At 30.5% G+C, this 20016-nt stretch overlaps 1 protein-coding gene across 5 annotated transcripts in view; it reads right to left on the bottom strand.

Moving 5' to 3' along the window:
• LOC142325256 (ornithine decarboxylase-like) overlaps positions 1 to 20016 on the bottom strand; it is a 103737-nt gene that overhangs the window by 62228 nt on the left and 21493 nt on the right. For 2 of the 5 annotated variants that reach the window (XM_075366772.1, XM_075366792.1), the window contains exon 1: positions 7697 to 7855. The exons of the other annotated variants lie outside the window; for them this stretch is intronic. The gene's annotated coding sequence lies outside the window, so the exon portion shown is untranslated. Of the gene's footprint in view, positions 1 to 7696; positions 7856 to 20016 lie in introns of those variants that run through there. 5 annotated transcript variants of the gene reach the window in all.

The following is a 20016-nucleotide window of genomic DNA, read 5'->3' as shown; positions in this document are numbered from 1 at the left end:
CCAGATCACAAAAGGCAAGAAATTAAAATAATTCTATTAGAAGTGAAATAATTCATGATCGAGTAAAAAGTAAATATTTAACTAAAAAAAATAAATAAACAAAAAGTTAAAAGAGTAAAAAGTTAAATAAACAAAGTAAAAAATATTATTAGTAAAATTAAAAATTTTTTTGAATTTTTGCATTGTAAAAGACTGTTACCATTTGAACCATCATTATAAATACATAACCATATACCATTATGAACCATCATAGCCTTTTCTAAGGATTATCAAAATTATCTGTATAAATAAAATTAATAATAAAAATTGGCTTAAGAACTCCTTAAGTAATAATTTCTATTGTAAAGTTATATTTAAAAGCATCAGTAAAATAAATGTTTAAGCTATGAATATAGCAAAAAAAAATTTGCAAATAAGCAAACCTCATAAATATATGCAGGTCGTTCTTGATTATGTAATAATGATAAACCTTCAAAAATAAATAAATAAAGTGGAGTGGTAGAACGCCTCAGAAAGTGCAAGTTCAAATTCTGGTCAGATAAAGAATTTTTCATATGGTAAAACATTCCTATTCCATATTCTTGCACACAAGTTTTAAGTTTATGAGTGAATTTATCACAACCAAAAAAAATATGTTTTCAACCAAAGATTCTGATAAAACAAAATACTTCTTCTACACAAAATAAAACCACGCGACAATCAGCTTGATTGTTCACAACAAAGGTTAAGAACCAGTATAATGCTTGCTGATGCAAATTATTTTCATTTGTACATAGACCCTAGATATGATGGTTTATACCAGACTACATAAATTGATCTTATAAAAAGAATCCACACCAGAACTAATCTAATTAGTTCAGTTAAATACTAAACTTATGCAAATCAAACATAAAAATTTAAGTTTAAATTAAATACAAAATCTCAGCTTCAGAGAAATATTATAATACCATTAAATCCTCTTGTAAAATTTACTTGTGTAATAAATTCTTATTGAATTTAATTAAAACTTAATTACTTGTTAATTCTAAGCCATATGATACATTACTGTAAAATTTAAAATCATAAATATCAACACTTTTCAATTCTTCAAGTAGAATTCTATCATTTAACTGACTGACAGCTTATTGTTATTAAAAAAATAAATAAACTTTGATAATACAAAATAAATAATTTCACCTTGATAAAATTAAATCAGTTTCAAGATTAGATAACTCTAATTTGCTATCAATTATAACCTGTTTGAGTGACATGGTCATAATGAAACGCTAATGACCTTAAAATTGTTCATTTTAATAACAAGGAAAAGTTTTAATAGAATTTAAATAAATATTTATTATTTGTTAATAATAATCTTATTGGCTAAAAAGCTCAATTATGCAAATCTTTATAAGTTTCTAGTCTCAAATTAAAATGTCCTACTCAATCAGTTGAGTAATGATCAGTTAATGTAAGTAACAAGGTAAAAAATGCAAAGGTGGTTCAAATGTAAATTAGGATTTTTTTCTATAAATTTCATTTGCAAATAATAATAATTTCTATTATCTCTCATTGCTGCCTTCCTAAGCGAAATGTACATTTTACATCACTGTGAACAAGTATACTGCACTCAAAAAACGTTTTTCAGTCGGTTCTCAAACAAGACCCATGCAACTAAAATTAGTGATTATTATTACAATATTAACAGTTGTTCCTTAAGTGGTCCAAATACATGATAATAAAACAGACCCAAGTCAGGGCAATACAGTGGATGATGCAGAACATCCCATTTTAGTTAAAGAGAAAGTTGCCATTGCTTAAACAGGATCATGGAGGTCCCAGGTTCAAATTCTGGTCAGGCATGGCATTTTCACACACTAAAAATCATACATCTCATCTTCTGAAGCAATACCTAATGGTGGTCCCGGAGATTAAAAAAAAACCAGCATCTTGGGGGTGGATGTTTCTTGAAGTAACAAAACAGAATCTTGGAGTACTCTCTGTTCAGTGGATGTTTTTTATTCAACAGACATGAATAATGTGCATAATTTTTTTTGCAATTAAGGAAGTTAAAGCAAATCCTTTGAATCCTAGAACATGACAGTCATGAACTTGTCGCTGAAGAAATGTTTTTTGTTTTTCTTGAAGAAAAGTTACTATGTTTCTAATGCATACTCGCACAAATTGAGACAGGGGTAAAATGATGTGACAAGTTTTACAGTAGGCAGAATGGAATTAAAAAATCCGTCTCCTTCCATTTCACAATACTGAAGCAAAATTCTTCATGGATACTGTAGGTTTTTCCTTGTATTCAATGTAACAATGTGATGAACTACTCTTGCAAACGCTTTTTGTTCTGTAACTTCATGAGCATTATTTTCTCAACACTAATTTTTGAAATTGTTATTTGTTGACTAATCTAATGGAAATAGAAGTTCTACACCACAGCAAAAGAGAATAATTTAGCACACTATCTTAGCCTTTACACAATCATTTTTCCTGATTAATCGCACTTGCCTGTAATAAAAATTAAATTTGAAGTTACACTCTAAGTCTAATAAATCGTTCAGAAGTCCTGACTCCAGCATTAAAATAAATTTTAAATCGATTTATTGTGCAACACTATTAGGGTCATGCATCTTAACAATGACAGACTTATAAAGTGAGAGAAGGGTTGGGTCAATAGAATCTGCAAATTTTAAATACATGTCAACAACAAGCGTGCTATCACAGATGTTTTCCAGCAAGGAAGAGAGGAATTTCTCAATTTAAATTAAAGCCTTTCATTATACAGTGTACATATATGATGGTCAGTGATAAAAATGCTGGAAATATGTATAAAACAAGTCAGACAGCTAACAAGAAACATTCTACTGAATAAAGAAACAGAGTCTCTTTGTATACCCATAAAAAAAAATATATTTTATTAGAGATATGCGTTATAAATGATAAGTAGCAGCAATGCAATAACATTTGTATTATCCACAAGGACTGCTGGAAAGGGCATTATACTACATGCTGGCAGAAAAAAAAAATTGTATATCAAAGGTATACTAATTATGGGAAATGCATTCTAGTGTATTCAAATAGGATGTTAGATATGTAAGTAAGAAGTTCAAATGATTTTGTTAAAAAATAAATTCAATTTGAGATGTATTGCACTTGTCACTAAAAATGGAATAATATGAACGAACCCACACTAAAACATTAATTTCTAAGAAAGTAATACTAATTTAACAGCAGAATAAAAAAAGATAGCAGATAACAATTAATTGATTCATATTTTTTGGTCGACCAATACATATCCATTACTATCATTTTCTCATTCTATTTTTTTTATTTCAACATCTCTACTCAATGATATCACTGCCACAATCAGAAAACATACTTCATTTATATTTTTTTCTTGTATGAATAAATTGCTTTCAGATAACAATTTGCAACTGTTGTAATGTCAAAAAACAAGTTACAAGACACTTGCACTACATATTATTTTACTGGTGACATATTCGTTAAAATACAACTACTGTTATACAAATAAATTTGAAATCAAAATACATTACTAAGAATAAGAAATTCACACTTACTATTACCATAACTTTCTAAATTTACTTATCAGTAATCTTTATTTGTTAATATCCCATAAATTTAATTCTGCATCTAGCAAAAGATATCAAACTGGATGAATTTCAGTCTGCAATTTTTTTTACTGTTACAGAATTTTACTCATTTGATTTGTATTTCCCCTCAATATTATAACTGAACATGGCTATAATAAATCAAACAAAACAAAATATTAATATAAAATTATGTTTTATGTTAAACAAAAAGTCTGGATTATACTGCATTCTTTTTATTGATTTTTGTGATATTCTAAAAATCTTCAGATATCTGCTTGTATAAAACTTGTAAACTTTGCTTGTATAAAATGAATTTACCAATAATTTGTAAAATCCATTTGCTAGGCCAAAATGTGTTGCTGATTAGAAACCTGACAGTAGAATAATGGCCAGGGATGTTATTGATCGAATATTAGTATAAAAATATAACTAGTTTGGCTAACCCTTAACTATGAACCATCTACACCACTTTAAAGTATGCAAGAATAAATCTAATTCAAAGCTAGTTATTTATGTTAAAAATTTATTTAGTTGTATTCAGGATATTTTTGAAGAAACTTATGTGTTTTATAGAGCAACAGTTTAATGAATATTGTGGGATAAGACAAATGCAAATTTACTTCAATTTTCATGTTAGTCTGTCAATAAATTAAAATATAAATGAACAAAAATAAAACAAATGAAAAAGATAGCTAAGTTTTTTTCAATATATTTTTCTTTATATACACAAGATTGTGGACAGAAAGAAAGAAAACAATGGGAAAATATGTTGTAGCTGTCGTTAAATTATTCAGGTTAAATAAGTGACAGTATATCCATGTACATTATTAAGAGTTAAAAATACATTACCCAAGTTCTCTGTACTTGTGAAATAAGTTAAAAAAGGAGAACTTACATATGCTTATATATACTGTCCTTCCTCATGCTAATTTATTGATAGAATATTTTAATTTTTTGTATGTTACGCCACTGATCTAATGAAAAACCCATTTTCATACCTTTGGCATCAAAATAGGTAAATGCAAAACAATATGACAAACAGTATAGCATTAAGACAAAAACAGTAAGCAGGTAGCACCAATGGAAGAAAACATAGTATAAGAAACAGTAAAGAGAAAATAGTATAAGAAAAATAATACAGTACACAGAAGAAATAGTATAAGTGCACAAGGTAACAAAGTACCATAAAAAAAAACATGAAAGTAAGAGTATTTTCATGGACCATTACACTGGTCCAGTACATGAACCCTTTTCAATTGTCTAATGTCATCACTGTTGACTAGCAGGTTCAAAGCATGGGGATTTACATCTATTTAGCCTAACTGTGTACTTAAAACTGAAACATCCAATCTCATCCCGAAACATACAGGATCCCCAGGTATTCATGTATTTCTGAATTCCTGACAAATCAAAGCGTTTGGCTCACTTTCCTCAATGTCCTGTGACTTTTGGATTACTTTTATATATCACTGTCGCTAGTTGCCATTAGCGGAGCTGAATCCCATACAACCATGATTTCAAGAAGGTCTGACATGGAAGGACCTTATTAGAGATAACAGAGAACCCCCTACCTATTGGTCAATACATGTGCTTCAATTTCTGGTCAATCTGTTTCTTCTTCCCAAGTTCATGACCTCTCCATGTCATATGTCAATCTAGGTGTTAAGCCAAGCTATCTCCTACCAGTTGTATGAGGAATTTCAACATTATCCAAGTAGACTAGAGGGCAATCTCCTCTCCTAGACATAAAGGTAACGTGGGTAGATTTCATCAGGTTGACTTTAATCTTCCATTTGTGCAGACCCTGCAGCACTACCATGTCATTTTCAAAGAAGTTAAATAGATCTTGATAATACTTAATCTCCAAGAAGCGACCAAGTAACTTCACAGAATCAAATAGTAAGGTTGAGGAAGGCAAGATTTCAATTTGAAGAGCAGGCCTGATAACCGGATACTGTTTGTCACAGGCCTGTTGTATATCTAAACAGATCATAGCACAATATGTTTTTCCCCTCGAAACACCTGATAATAACAATATATATTATGGGTTTGCTCTATAGTTGAGTGGCCATTTTAAAACCAAATTTTATTACAAGAAAACTTCTAAATTTACTTCATATTCATTTTCAAATGTGGAAAATAACCAAACCATACTAGGATTCTAGAAAACAAGTTCCCAGTCAGATATTTGTTGAAATTGATTCTTGCTGTAGGGATTCAACAGATGAATCTAATATATAAATGTGAAAGTTTGTACAGGGTTCTGCCTATTTATCAGTTTGCAACTGCATAAGTGAGAACCAACCAATCGATTGCTTTCAAATTTTCAGGATACATTTGCTTTATCTTTTGTAATTTAGTTTCTTTTTCACATATTTATAGTCTGAATACATTTATTGCTATTTATCAGAATCATTCTCACAACCATAAGGACAACAAACACAGTGAAATTTAGGGGACTCCACCCCTGGCTAGTTAGAAAGGGCGAGCAAAGCAAGTTCTGAGTGGCTTGTTAATATAAATACCACTATAGTCTACAAATTAATAAAAAAGAATAAGTCAAACTAAGTACAACATTTTTTGTGTAACTAAATAGGAGTAATCTGGTTAAACACAACAAAATATTCTATAAAAGTATTATTGTATCTTTAGAAAAGACTTTTTAGGTACAGGTTGTGCCTTAAATAATGTTGATAGGCAGATTGATAAGAGTTGACATTTTTTAATTTACTTTTGTTCTACCGTGAAAGGTCCTGAATATCCTACTTTAGGAATCTGCTTTTATAGTAATGTTAAAATCTTTATTAAATTATGTTCAACTTAAATGTTTAATAAAAACAGGGAGAAATGCTGCACATCACAAAATAATAGAAAATACGCATACTTAGAATAGGACACTTAGGAATGTAAAATTTAAAAAATATATCTACGCAGTGCTCAAAATAAATAATAATTATGTTTATACTAAATAAGTAATATTAGAACTCTTTCTTCATTATCTTCATTCAGTGAATATTATAATCAAAACTACAGATATTACACACAAACGGTAAAACAGCCTCATGAAATACAGATAATATTAAAACAGTAAGCTCTCCTATTTATCTGGAAATCAACAACCATGGTCAGCTGACATAGGTCAAACAGGTATCACATAAAAAATTTATTACATTTTTATTACTTTTACACATTAATGCTACTTTTATAAACACAGTAAGATGCTAACTTCACAGAACACAGAAACATTGATGAAGAGAAACAGTAACAAAAAAATAAATTATTAGTATAATTAAAATTATAAAACCTTTTTTTTTCTTTCTGCTTATCTTTTTTAACAAACTTCTTTTTAACTGAAAAACATGTATAAAAAGAACAACAAGCAGGTATTTTTTTAAAGGACTTTGAACTAATTTGGAAAATCAGTAATTCAGTTTGGGGGTACAGGATGCAATATGTGCATATTCACATATACAATGTTTAAGTATTTAACAAGCTATCTTAATGACTGATAGTCATAAGTTGTAATTTACACTCTCACAAATAGCTCAAAATAATGTACGCTCTATAACAGTATGTAATGATATTATTTATTAATTATCATTTAAGTGTTTTGCAACCGATTAAATATAATTAAATAAAACAATTAATTAACATTTCATTTTTAAAACTTATTTACATATTAATATTTATTTATTACATATTATATTATTTTCATTAATCAAATTGCATTGAAATGACAAAAAATTAATAAACAAAATAAAATCTTTCAAGAAACATCAATAACAGAACTTTTTAAAGTAGAATGCAGAATTTCTGAAACATTTTATAAATTTTAACATAAAAAATTCAATTTGTAACAGACATTGCTACTAAATAATTAAAAAATTAATTTCATTTTAAAATTATACTGCTGCTAAGAAGAAATTATTATTCTACAAATAAATTATATTTAAAAATATGATATTTTTTATCAAATAAAACGACCTCTAAAATTTACTTTCTGTTGTTAGTGCATACCTTAAAATAGATAAACTGTGATTAATTAACATTATATGTATATTAGAAGAATAATAAAAAAAAAATATATATATATTGAATACCTATGTTCTCCAGTTTTGATTTTGATTTTTAAGGACTGGGTTTGGGTCGGCCGGAAAGATGATAACTTGTGGATACAAGTTGCTCCACAGAGCAAACTTCTATAATGTAATGAATATGCACTTTCAACTAACTGATCACACACGGGAAGTGTTCAGCTTAAATAGTACTTTCAATAACATCACCCATGCCCTGACTAGATAATACTATCTCTCTCACATACAAATGTACAGATATATGCGCAAATACTAGCCACGCAATAAAAAAAAATCTGAATATTAAGAAAACCAATATTAAGATAAAATCTATCTTATATTGTATTACTTTATTAAATATAGTTATCTTTTTTTATTGGTACTTATCACATTATTATTATTATTATTGTTACAATCAATACTACTAATTTTACTACGTCATATTAATAAGTCAACGCCTTAAGACTTAATTTTATCAGTACATGTTTCATAATAAATCCAAATTTTTAAACAGTAGAAATTTTTATTATATTTTGATGCTTAGAACACATTTTTTCTAATTAATTAAACATTAATTAAAATCACCTTTTAAAAATAAGATAAGTAAATAAAACAATGATTAGCTTATAGAATTAAACAAAAATAATACAAATCAAAATACTTGAATCATGAAAATACATATAATATCATTAAAAATGTCATAATAATAATCATCATATCTTTTTAAAAACAAAATAAAAAATAACTGGGAAAAGTTTTATTATCAATTTTAAGGGGTTTGTTTTAATTTTTGTCAACATTCATATTTTTTTTGTGACAGAAATTGAAGCTGAATCTCTAAACAAACAAGATAGCTTGAATTTAAATAAAATTATTCAGTTTTATTATAGCTTCAGCAACTATTTTAATAGTTTCAGCCAAACAATGATTACTGAAGGTGATTTTTTTCGTAACAGATAATGTTAAGTGTATTTATTCAAGTTTTGGTCTACAAGACCAACAAAAAGATTCACAATTTTTTTTTGTAATTTAAATATCTTAAATTTAATAAAACATGAGGTAAGATGCACAGGTATTAGATAAGTTAAAATTAAAATTATAATTAAAATTCCCAGATGGGTATGGATATGAGTAGAGTATGGCATTAGAGAAGAATATCTGATTCTGATAAACAATGCTTTAACCGTAATCTTCAGGAATTACTGTCTTTAGTCATATTTAACAAGATAAGTCAGTGTTTATATTCAAAATTTATTTTGAAAAATACTAACTTATAACCATTCCTAAAACTGTACAACATATGTTTCTGCTGGAGGGGGAGGGATATGAATCTTCTATGGTTTATTTTGATGACATACCTTTCTAGTGATGCTTTTTTAAACTCTAAAACAGCAGTTGGTAATACTGATGAGATTCACATCAATCTATTCCTAAGTCAGCATACGTGCATATATGGAGTGTATTACGAAGGTCTCCTGGGACTTTAATAACTTATTCTACTCATGAAAACAACAGAAAATTTCTGTAAACATTTGTCCTAAAATGCTTCATTTGTGAGTTACAGCTAGTTAACGATTTTGTTCAGATTTCAGCTATCACGGTGAAATGAGTTTGTACTCAATTTTTTAGGACGTTAATTAAAGAACAGAATTAATGATTTCTTATGGTTTTTAACCTGAGAAATCAAATAAAATAGATCCCAGAACCGTATTTGTTGTGTTTGAGAAATCTGGGGTGAATTTTGGTTTTTATATTTACATACAATAACTTTGTTAAATGGGTAATAAATATAAACCTTTTAAAACACTTGTAGAGAATTTAATTCTGAACAAAATGGTGAAAGATAAGTTAAATAAAATATAGACACAATTTAGAAAAATTGTCTGTGTTAGTGTTTAGATCATTCTGTAAGTTACAGTATATCGGGTACTGCGAATTAAGTTATCGTTAGCAAAGGTTTTCTGTAAATTTTAGTCTGAACGTGATCAGTTTGCGGTTAAAATTATGCCATACTTATTTGCAACAGAGAAATACGCTGAAATATGAGGGTTATTTTTTCAAGGTCCGATCGGTCACGAAATAAAAACACGCGCAAAAATTGGATGAACCTTTGCGTATATATGTTGCGCAGCATCTCTAGTATGGCCTTCAATCACGCCGCGTCACTTCGTTTAGTTCTGAACACGCAGCTAGCACGAAAACATGTCAAAAATAATAACATCTCCCGCCAAGTGTGAAGTGCGTGCGCTAATTCGATTTCTTCAGGCTGAGGAGTGTAATGCAGCTGGAATTCATCGACGAGTAAGTAATGTGTACGGTGAAACTTCAATGAGTGACAGCAAAGTACGACAATGGTGCAGGAAATTTAAAGCAGGACGTTCATGATGTCAGGGAAGGAAGTGAGTGTCAACCGATGATCTCGTTGAGCGAGTGGATGAGGCAATTCGAGAAAATCGTCGGCTCACAATTTCTGTATTGAGTGACTCGTTTCCTGAAATTTCAAGATCAGCTCTCTACACCATTGTGAGTGAAGAGACTTCAGTACCGCAAAATGTGAGAGAGATGGGTTCCCAAGATGCTGTCCGACCATTGCATAACAATGAGAATGGACGTCTCCCTAACGTTTCTTCAGCGCTACCACAATGGAGAAAATTTTTTGAACAAAATTGTCTCAGGGGACGAGACATGGGTCCATTTCGAGAAACAGTGGATGCATTCTCATTCTCCCAGTAAACCAAAGAAGTTCAAGCGAACCTTCTCCAACAGAAAGTGTACGGCTACTGTGTTTTGGGACCGGAATGAAGTTCTCTTGGTGGAATTCATGGAACGTGGCACGACCATCACTGCAGCCTCATACTGCGTGACTCTTCGACGTCTACGAAGGGCAATTCAGAATAAGCGGAGAGGAATGTTGTTATCAGGCATTGTCTTTCTCCATGACAATGCTCGGCCGCACACTGCAGCTGTAACAAAGAGCTGCTGCAGCATTTTCGTTGGGAAGTGTTTGATCACCCACAATACAGCCCGGACTTGGCTCCATCCGATTTTCACCTCTTTGCTCACATGAAACGCTGGGTTGGAAGACAACATTTTGGCACAGACATCGAGCTGCAGACCAGCGTAGAAACATGGCTGAAAATACAGGCGGCTCCGTTCTATGATGAGGGTATTGGAAAGTTGGTACCACGCTACGACAAATGTTTAAATCGGATTGGCGACTATGTAGAGAAATAGCGTAACTATGTAAGTACTTGTTAAAATAACATTTTTTTATTTTCACTGTGGTTTTAATTTCGTGACCGATCGGACCTTGAAAAAAAAATAACCCGCGTAATATTTATTAAGGATGTGTGTAATGGTTTGCTACAGATGTTGGAGTAGAATATGAAATACGTTTTCCGAATAGCAGGATTCCAGATCCCAAAACAATTAGCACGACTTTTCGCAAATTTGTAATTTTCGTAAGATCTGTCCAACATGTTGCTGTTACTAACGAAATAATTATCGATGCAGTTCAGCACAGTTCATGCGTCATTACCCAACGTTTTTCTAAGCGTATCGGAGTTTTGCATTCGATGGTTTGGAGCACACGTAAACAAAACAAGTTTTATCCTTATCATAAACAGTCAGTTCAACATCTACACCCAGGAAACGGTCCGCTTCACTTGGAGTTCTGCACCTGGTTGAATATAAATCGACAACTCTACAAGTATGTTCTGTTTACTGAAGACACAAATTTTACTCGAAATGGCGTTAACAACTTCCTCAAAATCAGCTATCTGGACTGTTCATATTAAGCCTGGCCGCTTAAATGCTGAGGTCTGCTTGCATTTTCTTCAAGAAGAATTGCTGCAGCTGCTTGAAAATGTTTCTCTAGCGCCGAGACGCAAAGTATACTTCCTTCAGCATGGCGCGCCTCCCCACCTATTGTGCTGTTTCCACCCTCTTAAATCATATTTCCCTGAGAAATGGTCAGTCGTGGAGGTCCACATTCTTGGTTACCAAGATCGCCTGATTTAACACCTTTAGATTTTTGCATCTGGGGATGGATGAAACATTTTGTAGATAATACAAAAATACATTTTCCTGAGGAATTAATTGTCAGCATTATGATAGCAGCTGAGCAACTTAGGGACAGCCCTGAAGAATTAAAAAGATCAACAAAAGTAGTAAACATGCGAAGAAATATGTTGAAAATGGCGGGCTCATTTTTGAACAAAACTGGCATATATAATGAACTTTGGTCTTGTGTACTGTTTCTAAATAAAATTCGAATTTTTCTAACTTTTCTATGTTTTATTTCAACTTATCTTACACCATTTTGTCAGAATTAAAATCTCTACACGTTTTGTTTACAAGTTTTATGTGTCTGTTACCTATATAAATAAATTATTTTGTATCAAACATAAAATAATCAGGGTTTTCACCCCAGATTTCTCAGATACTACTGTTGATAAATCTTGGACCTATTTTATTCGATAATTCAGATAAAAAACCATAAGAAATAACTAATTTTGTTCCTAAATTTCAGTACGACCTCATTTCACCGGAATAGCTGAAATTCGAGCGAAATCTTTCAATAGTCATAACTCGGAAACGAAACATTTCATGACATATGTTTATGTTTACACTAATCCCAAAACCGATGAAAAATTATTTTAGAAGAAAAAATACCTTAAATTTTTACACCAGTTCAAAAGCAAAAATTATTTTTAATTACCAATAATAAATAAACTGATCACAGAATAAGTAAAAATATGAACTGATCTGTTAATGATAATAATTTAAGGAATTAGTTAAATAATGATTTAACAAAAAATTTTTCCCAGCAATTGAAGAAAAAACAAGATTTCTACCGGGAATTGAACTAAAAACTAGTTATTTTAAAAACAGTTATTTTCAATCACTATATATCAATTGGTTGGCCATTTCATTATTAAGGATAAATCTTAATTTATAATATAAAAATATGTAACTGTACATTTGCTTGGTTAATTTCGAAGTTCACGAAATTCCAATAATACTTAACTTCTAACTTCTTTTCACAAAGACATCATTGAAGTGACTTAAATCGGCTAAAAATAAAGTAAATTTTTTCTGTCTAACTGTAACACTGTGGAAACCTTTGCAGTAATTCAAAAGATCTACAATTTTTGTGTAAAAATTCTAAGTTTTAAAGTAATATAACACATTTAATACAATTTACTACTGTTAAATAATAGCAACCATGTACTTCATAAAACCATGTGTATAAATACAGAGTACAGTATATATATATATATATATATATATATATATATATATATATAAATAACATTTAATAAACCACATTTATTAAATTATTATAAAAGGAAAAATCTAATAAATAAGATTGTAACAGAAAATTTACTGTATATTTTAAATAAATACAGTGAAATAGAAGACATAAGTAAAAATAGCCAAATAAAAAAATGTCAAAATAAAAAAGAAGTGAACTAACCATAACTAGATTGAAGCAGATCAGAGTTTAGTAAAAATATTTCAGCAATTTATCTTGCATAACCAATTCTAAAAATTGTCTCATAAAAAACAATTTCTAATAACGTAAAAACATTAAAAGGAAATTAAATGTCAAGCTGCATATTAGGTTCCATAATGCAAGGTTTCTTTTTTATGATTTACTTATTCGTTTTATCCAATAATTCATATATTGTTCATCATTATTCTTCATAATTAACAACAGTATAACATTTCTTACAATTAAGATAACCAAAGAAAATGTCCAAATTTAAATTAAAATCTTAATGTATACTACCATGATATGAATTTTTTTTGCCAATAGTTATTTGATTGATTAGTTTCATTGAATAAAAAATTCTTATTTGGTCCAAAAAATTTGATTCATACAATAATTACTAGATCCTAAGTAATGTTGTTTAAGTACCTACGTCTTAATAAAATGATATACTTATAAAAAATACTTAAACATTGAGAAAATAAATTTATTTAATCAATTACATAAATAACAATTTCTTACTATAATACGTGGAAAAAACTAATTACAATGTTAAGCAGTACTAATACATCTACTTAAAGTAGCGCAAAATTAGGTAGATGCAATTAATTGTTTAATTACATCCACAAATTATTTATATACTTCATAAAACCAGGGCCTTTACATTTATGTTATCAGTTAAACATTACATTTTTTTATCATCACTTCCATGTTTTTTTTTGTTCTTGTGTTCTGTTTACAGTTTTACATACACATATATAAATATATATTTATATAAAGTAAACTTATTACATTACAACTGAATAATTGTTTTTAGGAAAAAAGATGTGAATGTAATCTAGACATACAAAGTCACAGGACAAACAGTATTCGTAACGATTATTTACAAAGCTTCATTCTCTTAGTTATTTAATTGTTTAGTATTTTTAACTTCTATAATATTGTAAGGGGATGGTAAGTAACAGGAGCAGCTGCCATCTAGTAGTTTAATTTCCCTATATTTCACATTTCTTCTTTCTTTACATAAGAAAAATTTAATCAGGAAAGAAGTCAAGCTGCATATTAGGTTCAATAATGCAACCTAATTTTTATGATTTTCACTCATTCGTTTTATCCCATAATTCATAAATTGTTCATTATTATTCTTCCCGTTTCATTCAAAATCATTATGGGATAAGCTCAATTCTGTAATAATAATATTACTAACATTGCAGTGTAATGGTAAGACCTGCCAATTAAGACTACTGATTACAATGAAATACTGCATTCCAACAATGCCAGTGAAAACAAAAAATAGGAATATGTAAAAAAATACAAGCCAAACTGAAAAATTATTATGCAACAAGGAAAATATAGTAATTTTTAATTAACAAATGACTATAAAAAAAGTATAAAACAGCTATTTAAGAAAACTGGATAAAATACCCGACTAAAAATTATGTCAAGGGTTGTCTTGCAGTAAAAGGTTATGTTAAAAACTTACTTTCACTATTAAATTTTTCTATATTTTACCATATACAGCTTCACTCATTTCAGATTTAAAAAAAACATTTAGCTAATATTTTTTGATAAAGAGTTTTTAATCATTTAGCAAGATTTTATTAACTTCCTCAAAATAGTTAGGGGTTTCCAGATATCACCGGAAACCGGTAAATAAAATCCTTAATATTTCTGTTTTACAATATCTAAGAATAAATATCAAAAACTGTACACTTCTTCTTTTCCTGTGCTGCAACATTAAACTATTACTTAAGTTCAAAAATCAGTCTGCAGGTTTTTATTAGCCTATATTTATTCATTTTGTTTATAGACTATAAAGCACTTAACACAAATATCCTAAAGCATGTAGATAAATTAAAAACATTGAAGAATGTTAAAAATACATAAACTCATTCGTAATGTTCACATTCAAAACTTCTTTATCGTATCAGTATTTTCTTTTACTTTTCCATCTAGGTAGCGCTATAGCTCTAGAAGGGAAAGTACTGTAATCGGCCCAATCTTGAAGATTTGACACTTAAAGAACCCAAAAACCGGAAGGAAATTTAAATGTTAATGTTCATACGTTTGTGTTCCATGTTGGCCTCTAAATCACCTTATATCCTCAGAACTACTGGACCTATTTTGACCACACTTGGATCAGATTACTTCTATATATGAGGCATCGCTCCATATATAGAAGTAAGAACATATAAGAGCAAGAACAAGTATATAAGAGAAGAAGAAGTAAGTATATATAGAGCAAGAACATCCTCAGTACCTCGCGATTTTGCCTGTTTAAGGTTATTTTTCTTAGGTACATTTGTTAATAATTAAAAAATAACAATATTAGCTTTTTTTTTTGTAATATCACACCTCTATCCCAAATAAATCAATAATATTTAGTGTAAGAAAGTAGTTTAGTTAGTGCCGATCGTCGCCGCTAGTACCGCCACATCCATGCGAATTAAATACTATATGCGCGCGCGCTTTAGTTAGAATCATTGAATTAAATAAACGAAAAAATATTATATTTAAATAAAATGATAAATATTTTAAATTACGTTGTGTGTGTAAGCCTTACATCAGAAACATCCTAAAGCTGTAAAATTTCCCGCAACGCGGCTTCAGCCACGTGATGGGAAGATCCTACAACAGTATTGTCATTTTTTAATTAAAAAAACTACATTTACACTGTGATGAGCAGTGAACTTTCATGCCACAATTAAGCTATGTAAATAAAATATGCGTTAACAAATCAATACTATATTACTGAAACTCAGACATCAAGGTAAATAACAATGAATAAATCACTGGACCAAAAAGGTGATATACGCTAACTGATAACACTAAGTAAATTAGTTGAAATTAGCTAAGTGTTGTTACACATTGCAGTAGTTCATAACCTGTTCAGCTTCTTCCCAATTTATAATTTAAGGAGGTAGCAGTATTAAGTTTGGGATTATAGTATTGAACAATATAAAAACAAAAATCATAAAAAACTTATTAACTCTCTAATCAACTTCATTCACTATATCAAGTGAAGTAAAACTATTTTTCCATACTCAATGAGTAAATAAAAACCTCCCTTAATAACTTACATTTTTAACTCATGTCTTTCATGGTTTTAAATATATTTATTATTATTACTATTACTTTTTTCTATTGCTTGTTTGTGGAGGATCAATTACATATTCTCTCAGTGCACCATGCATAGTGAAATTACAAAAAATTGTTCTAACAATTTTATTCCTTCTATTGCTATAATATTCTTTTGCATACCTTTAAATCTTGGATTAACCAAATTCTTTAATCTTAAAAGGAACTTACAATTTTATCCAATAAACAATATAGTGATATAAGCCTCTACAATTATATATAAAAAAGGGAATTATGTTTACATAACCGGTTAAAGAAACTATACAAAAGAGGAGCATCATCTCTCATAATATATTGTAAGACAATCTATTATTAATTTATTAAGAATATGTTAGATGTTGCTTCGATCAGTAAAAAAAATTAATGAAGATTTCAAGATTCCGAAAACATTAATATTTTCAGGTTTTTTTTTAAACTGGATGTCTTTTAATTATAAATAGTAAACAAGTACAACTTTTGTTTACCGAAATTAACAAAGGATATCAATATCCACAAAAAAGGATGGTGCATGAGTTTGTTTGTTTGTTGTAAGTGCTCACATTTTTATTTTAGCGGTTATTTGCGCAGAGGCAAGCAAATATAAATATTATGGTGGTGCACCAGGCGGCTACACGCAGCGCACGAACGATTTATTTAAAATTATAATTCTGTTTTGGAGATAAAAAAGAAATACATTGTGCTGAAACATCACAACTTAAGAAACAGGTAGAGGATTTTGAAGCTTTTCGTTGTAAAAGTTTTTGATGTGGTTAGTATGCTACATTCATGACTGTTATTTAGTTACAATTGGGAAAAACATTTAACAAAATCATGTGTAATGAAACGCAAACCATGTAATAGTTTTTTCGTAGTAGGTCTTAGGCCCGCCTTATTTCTAGTTATTATTAAATAGATGTGAACATTTTATATCATGTGCTAGTCACATATTATAGTAAGGTGGTGACAGAAAATATTGTGTGGCCATAAAAATCTATATTCCTAAGATCACATAGACCTAAGATGTGGGTTCAAAAACAACCAGAATTATACTTTAATTATGAAGAATATAAAATATGTCATAACATTAAATTTTACCGACGTATCTAAATTTCTGTTCTTTAATAAATTCTTTTGTTTACGTGTGGTAACTGGTAATGAGAAGTAGATCTAAATTTTGTGTTACATTTTGGATGCTCTAGACCCGGGGTCGGCAATCTGCGGCTCGCGAGCCACATGCGGCTCTTTAGTTCCATACGCTAATATTATTTATTTTATCCAAAAAAAAAAACATTTAAAAATCGTTCTGAATCGATTAACGAGGATTAGGCACCGATTTTATCTCTTTGCCACTTGTACTCGCTTTTCACCTCATCCGTCCCCCGTGACACGCGTCGTCACTGTCGTCAGCAGTCCGTTAGAAGCTCTCGAATGACGCCGTCGTCGGATGTTTCTATGTAGGTTTTAATTCGCTTTCGACGCAAGACAATTTGGCGTCTTCACCAGTGCTTTGGCTGTGACATGCAGTTTGTTGTTTCAAGTAAAAGAGTTAGAAGCGAATTATCTTCTCAAAGTTATGAATGTACTTATACGAGGTGCGACAATAAAGTAATGAGACTGATTTTTCTTTGCAAGATGTGGCAACCCTGCAGCTTGCTTAGGCACACCATCTTTGACCTTGGTCTATAAGCTACTTCTAGTCCAAGCGGCACATTGATGCAACTGGTCAGTCGTGAGTTGTGCTGTAATAAGTGAACACGTGTTCTTGTCTCTCGTCACAGAAATGAAACTGCAAAATATTGCGCAACGGTATGCTATTTCTTTTTGCGTTAAATTGGGTGAAAACGCGACGACAACTTATGGTAAGCTTCAGAAGGCTTTTGGAGAGGAGGTTATGTCAAGAGCTCAAGTTTTTCGGTGGCATAAAATTTTTAGTGAAGGCAGAACGAATGTTGAAGATGAAGACCGCAGTGGACAACCATCACGGACAGATATCAACTTGACCATGGTGCGTGAAATCGTACGATCTGATCGAAGATTATCCGTGAAAATGATTGCAGAAGAACTCAACATCAATCGAGAAACGGTTCGTCTAATATTAACTGAAGATCTTGGTATGAGAAAGATTTGTGCAAAAATGGTCCCCCAAAATCTCACACAACAGCGAGAAACACGGAAAAATGTGGCAGCCGAACTGTTAGAGCAAACGGAAATCAATCCAGATTTGTTGAGCCGTGTTATCACTGGTGATGAAGGTTGGTTTTTTCAATACGATATAGAGACAAAACGCCAAAGTTCGCAATGGTGCTCAAAGGGATCACCCAGACCAAAAAAAGCTCGTATGTCAAAGTTAAATGCATGCTTGTGTGCTTCTTCGATTCCAAGGGAATTGTTCATAAAGAGTGGGTGCCTCCTGGAGAAACAGTTAACCAATATTTCTACAAAGAAATTTTAGAAAGACTTCGTAACCGAGTTCTTTGTGTCCGTGCCAACATTGCTGATAATTGGATTCTGCATCACGATAATGTGCCATCCCATACTGCTCTGTCAGTACAGCAATTTTTAACCTCAAAACAAATTTCAGTACTACCACAGTCACCTTATTCGCCAGATATCGCTCCGTGCGACTTTTTTCTATTTCCAAGAGTCAAAATGGCGGTCAAGGGACACAATTTTCAAACAACACAAGATGTCCAAAAAGCTGTGACGAGGGTCTTGGAGGATATTACAGAAGATGAGTTCCAGAAATGTTACCATCAATGGCAGAAGCGCTGGAATAAGTGTGGGCAATCAGAGGGTAACTACTTTGAAGGAGACAACACTAAACATGACTAAAACGGTAAGCAATATTTTTTTCACATCAGTCTCATTACTTTGTCGCACCTCAATAAGAATTGTCAAAAAAGAAACAAAGTACTACTGTTGGATATTACCGCGAAAGTGTTTTTATTAAAATATATATTTAATAAATATATATTAAATAATATATATATTTTATTATTTATCTATTTTATAGCTTTTATTATTTGAAAATGAGCGTTAAGATAATAATTATAAGTGTAAGTACCTATAAATTGTTATCTAATAAACTTATTTTCGAACTCTGAGGATCAAAGTAGGTAGGTATTTGCGGTTTTATATTGTTTATATGTTTGGCAATTTTCATTGATTTCGGCATAGCTGAGCATAACACCTTTACTCGTAAACTAAGTATTTAATATTTGCCAAAATTAAAAAAAAAACTAAAATGTGCAGACTGCGCCGTGATACCCACGTTCTGACAAGTCCGTTCGTGCCAGTCGGCGATCACCGCACACGGGAGGCGACCACAGATGCGACGAAACTATGTACTTATAGTCAATCAGTACGTGGGAGAGTGAGACAAACAGTGTTTCGTGTCTAAATTATTTATTTTATTTAGGAAAGTAATTTTTAATTGGGAAATACCGTTGTAAAACGTTTTTTGATAAATTATATTTCATTATTCCCAGCTTCTCGTATGTATTTACTTAGGTATACGTTGACATAGTAAATAATCGCAAAACTTGTCATCTGCTGTTTTGGATACCTAAATAATAATTTAAAAAATAATTTATTACAGCTTCACCACAAGCATGGCATCTACAAAAAAAGAGAAGAACTGAAGAAGAGCATCGAGAATTCAATCGGGATTGGACGGAGTCGTTCGCTGTCATATGCAACTCAGATGGCCTTCCGACTTGTCTCATTTGCCACGAAA

Source organism: Lycorma delicatula, chromosome 1, assembly GCF_047948215.1.
Source record: "Lycorma delicatula isolate Av1 chromosome 1, ASM4794821v1, whole genome shotgun sequence".
In the NCBI taxonomy this organism is placed as follows: domain Eukaryota; kingdom Metazoa; phylum Arthropoda; class Insecta; order Hemiptera; family Fulgoridae; genus Lycorma; species Lycorma delicatula.
The sequence above is the reverse complement of the archived record's forward strand: the minus strand, read 5'-3'. Positions and strand labels throughout refer to the sequence as shown.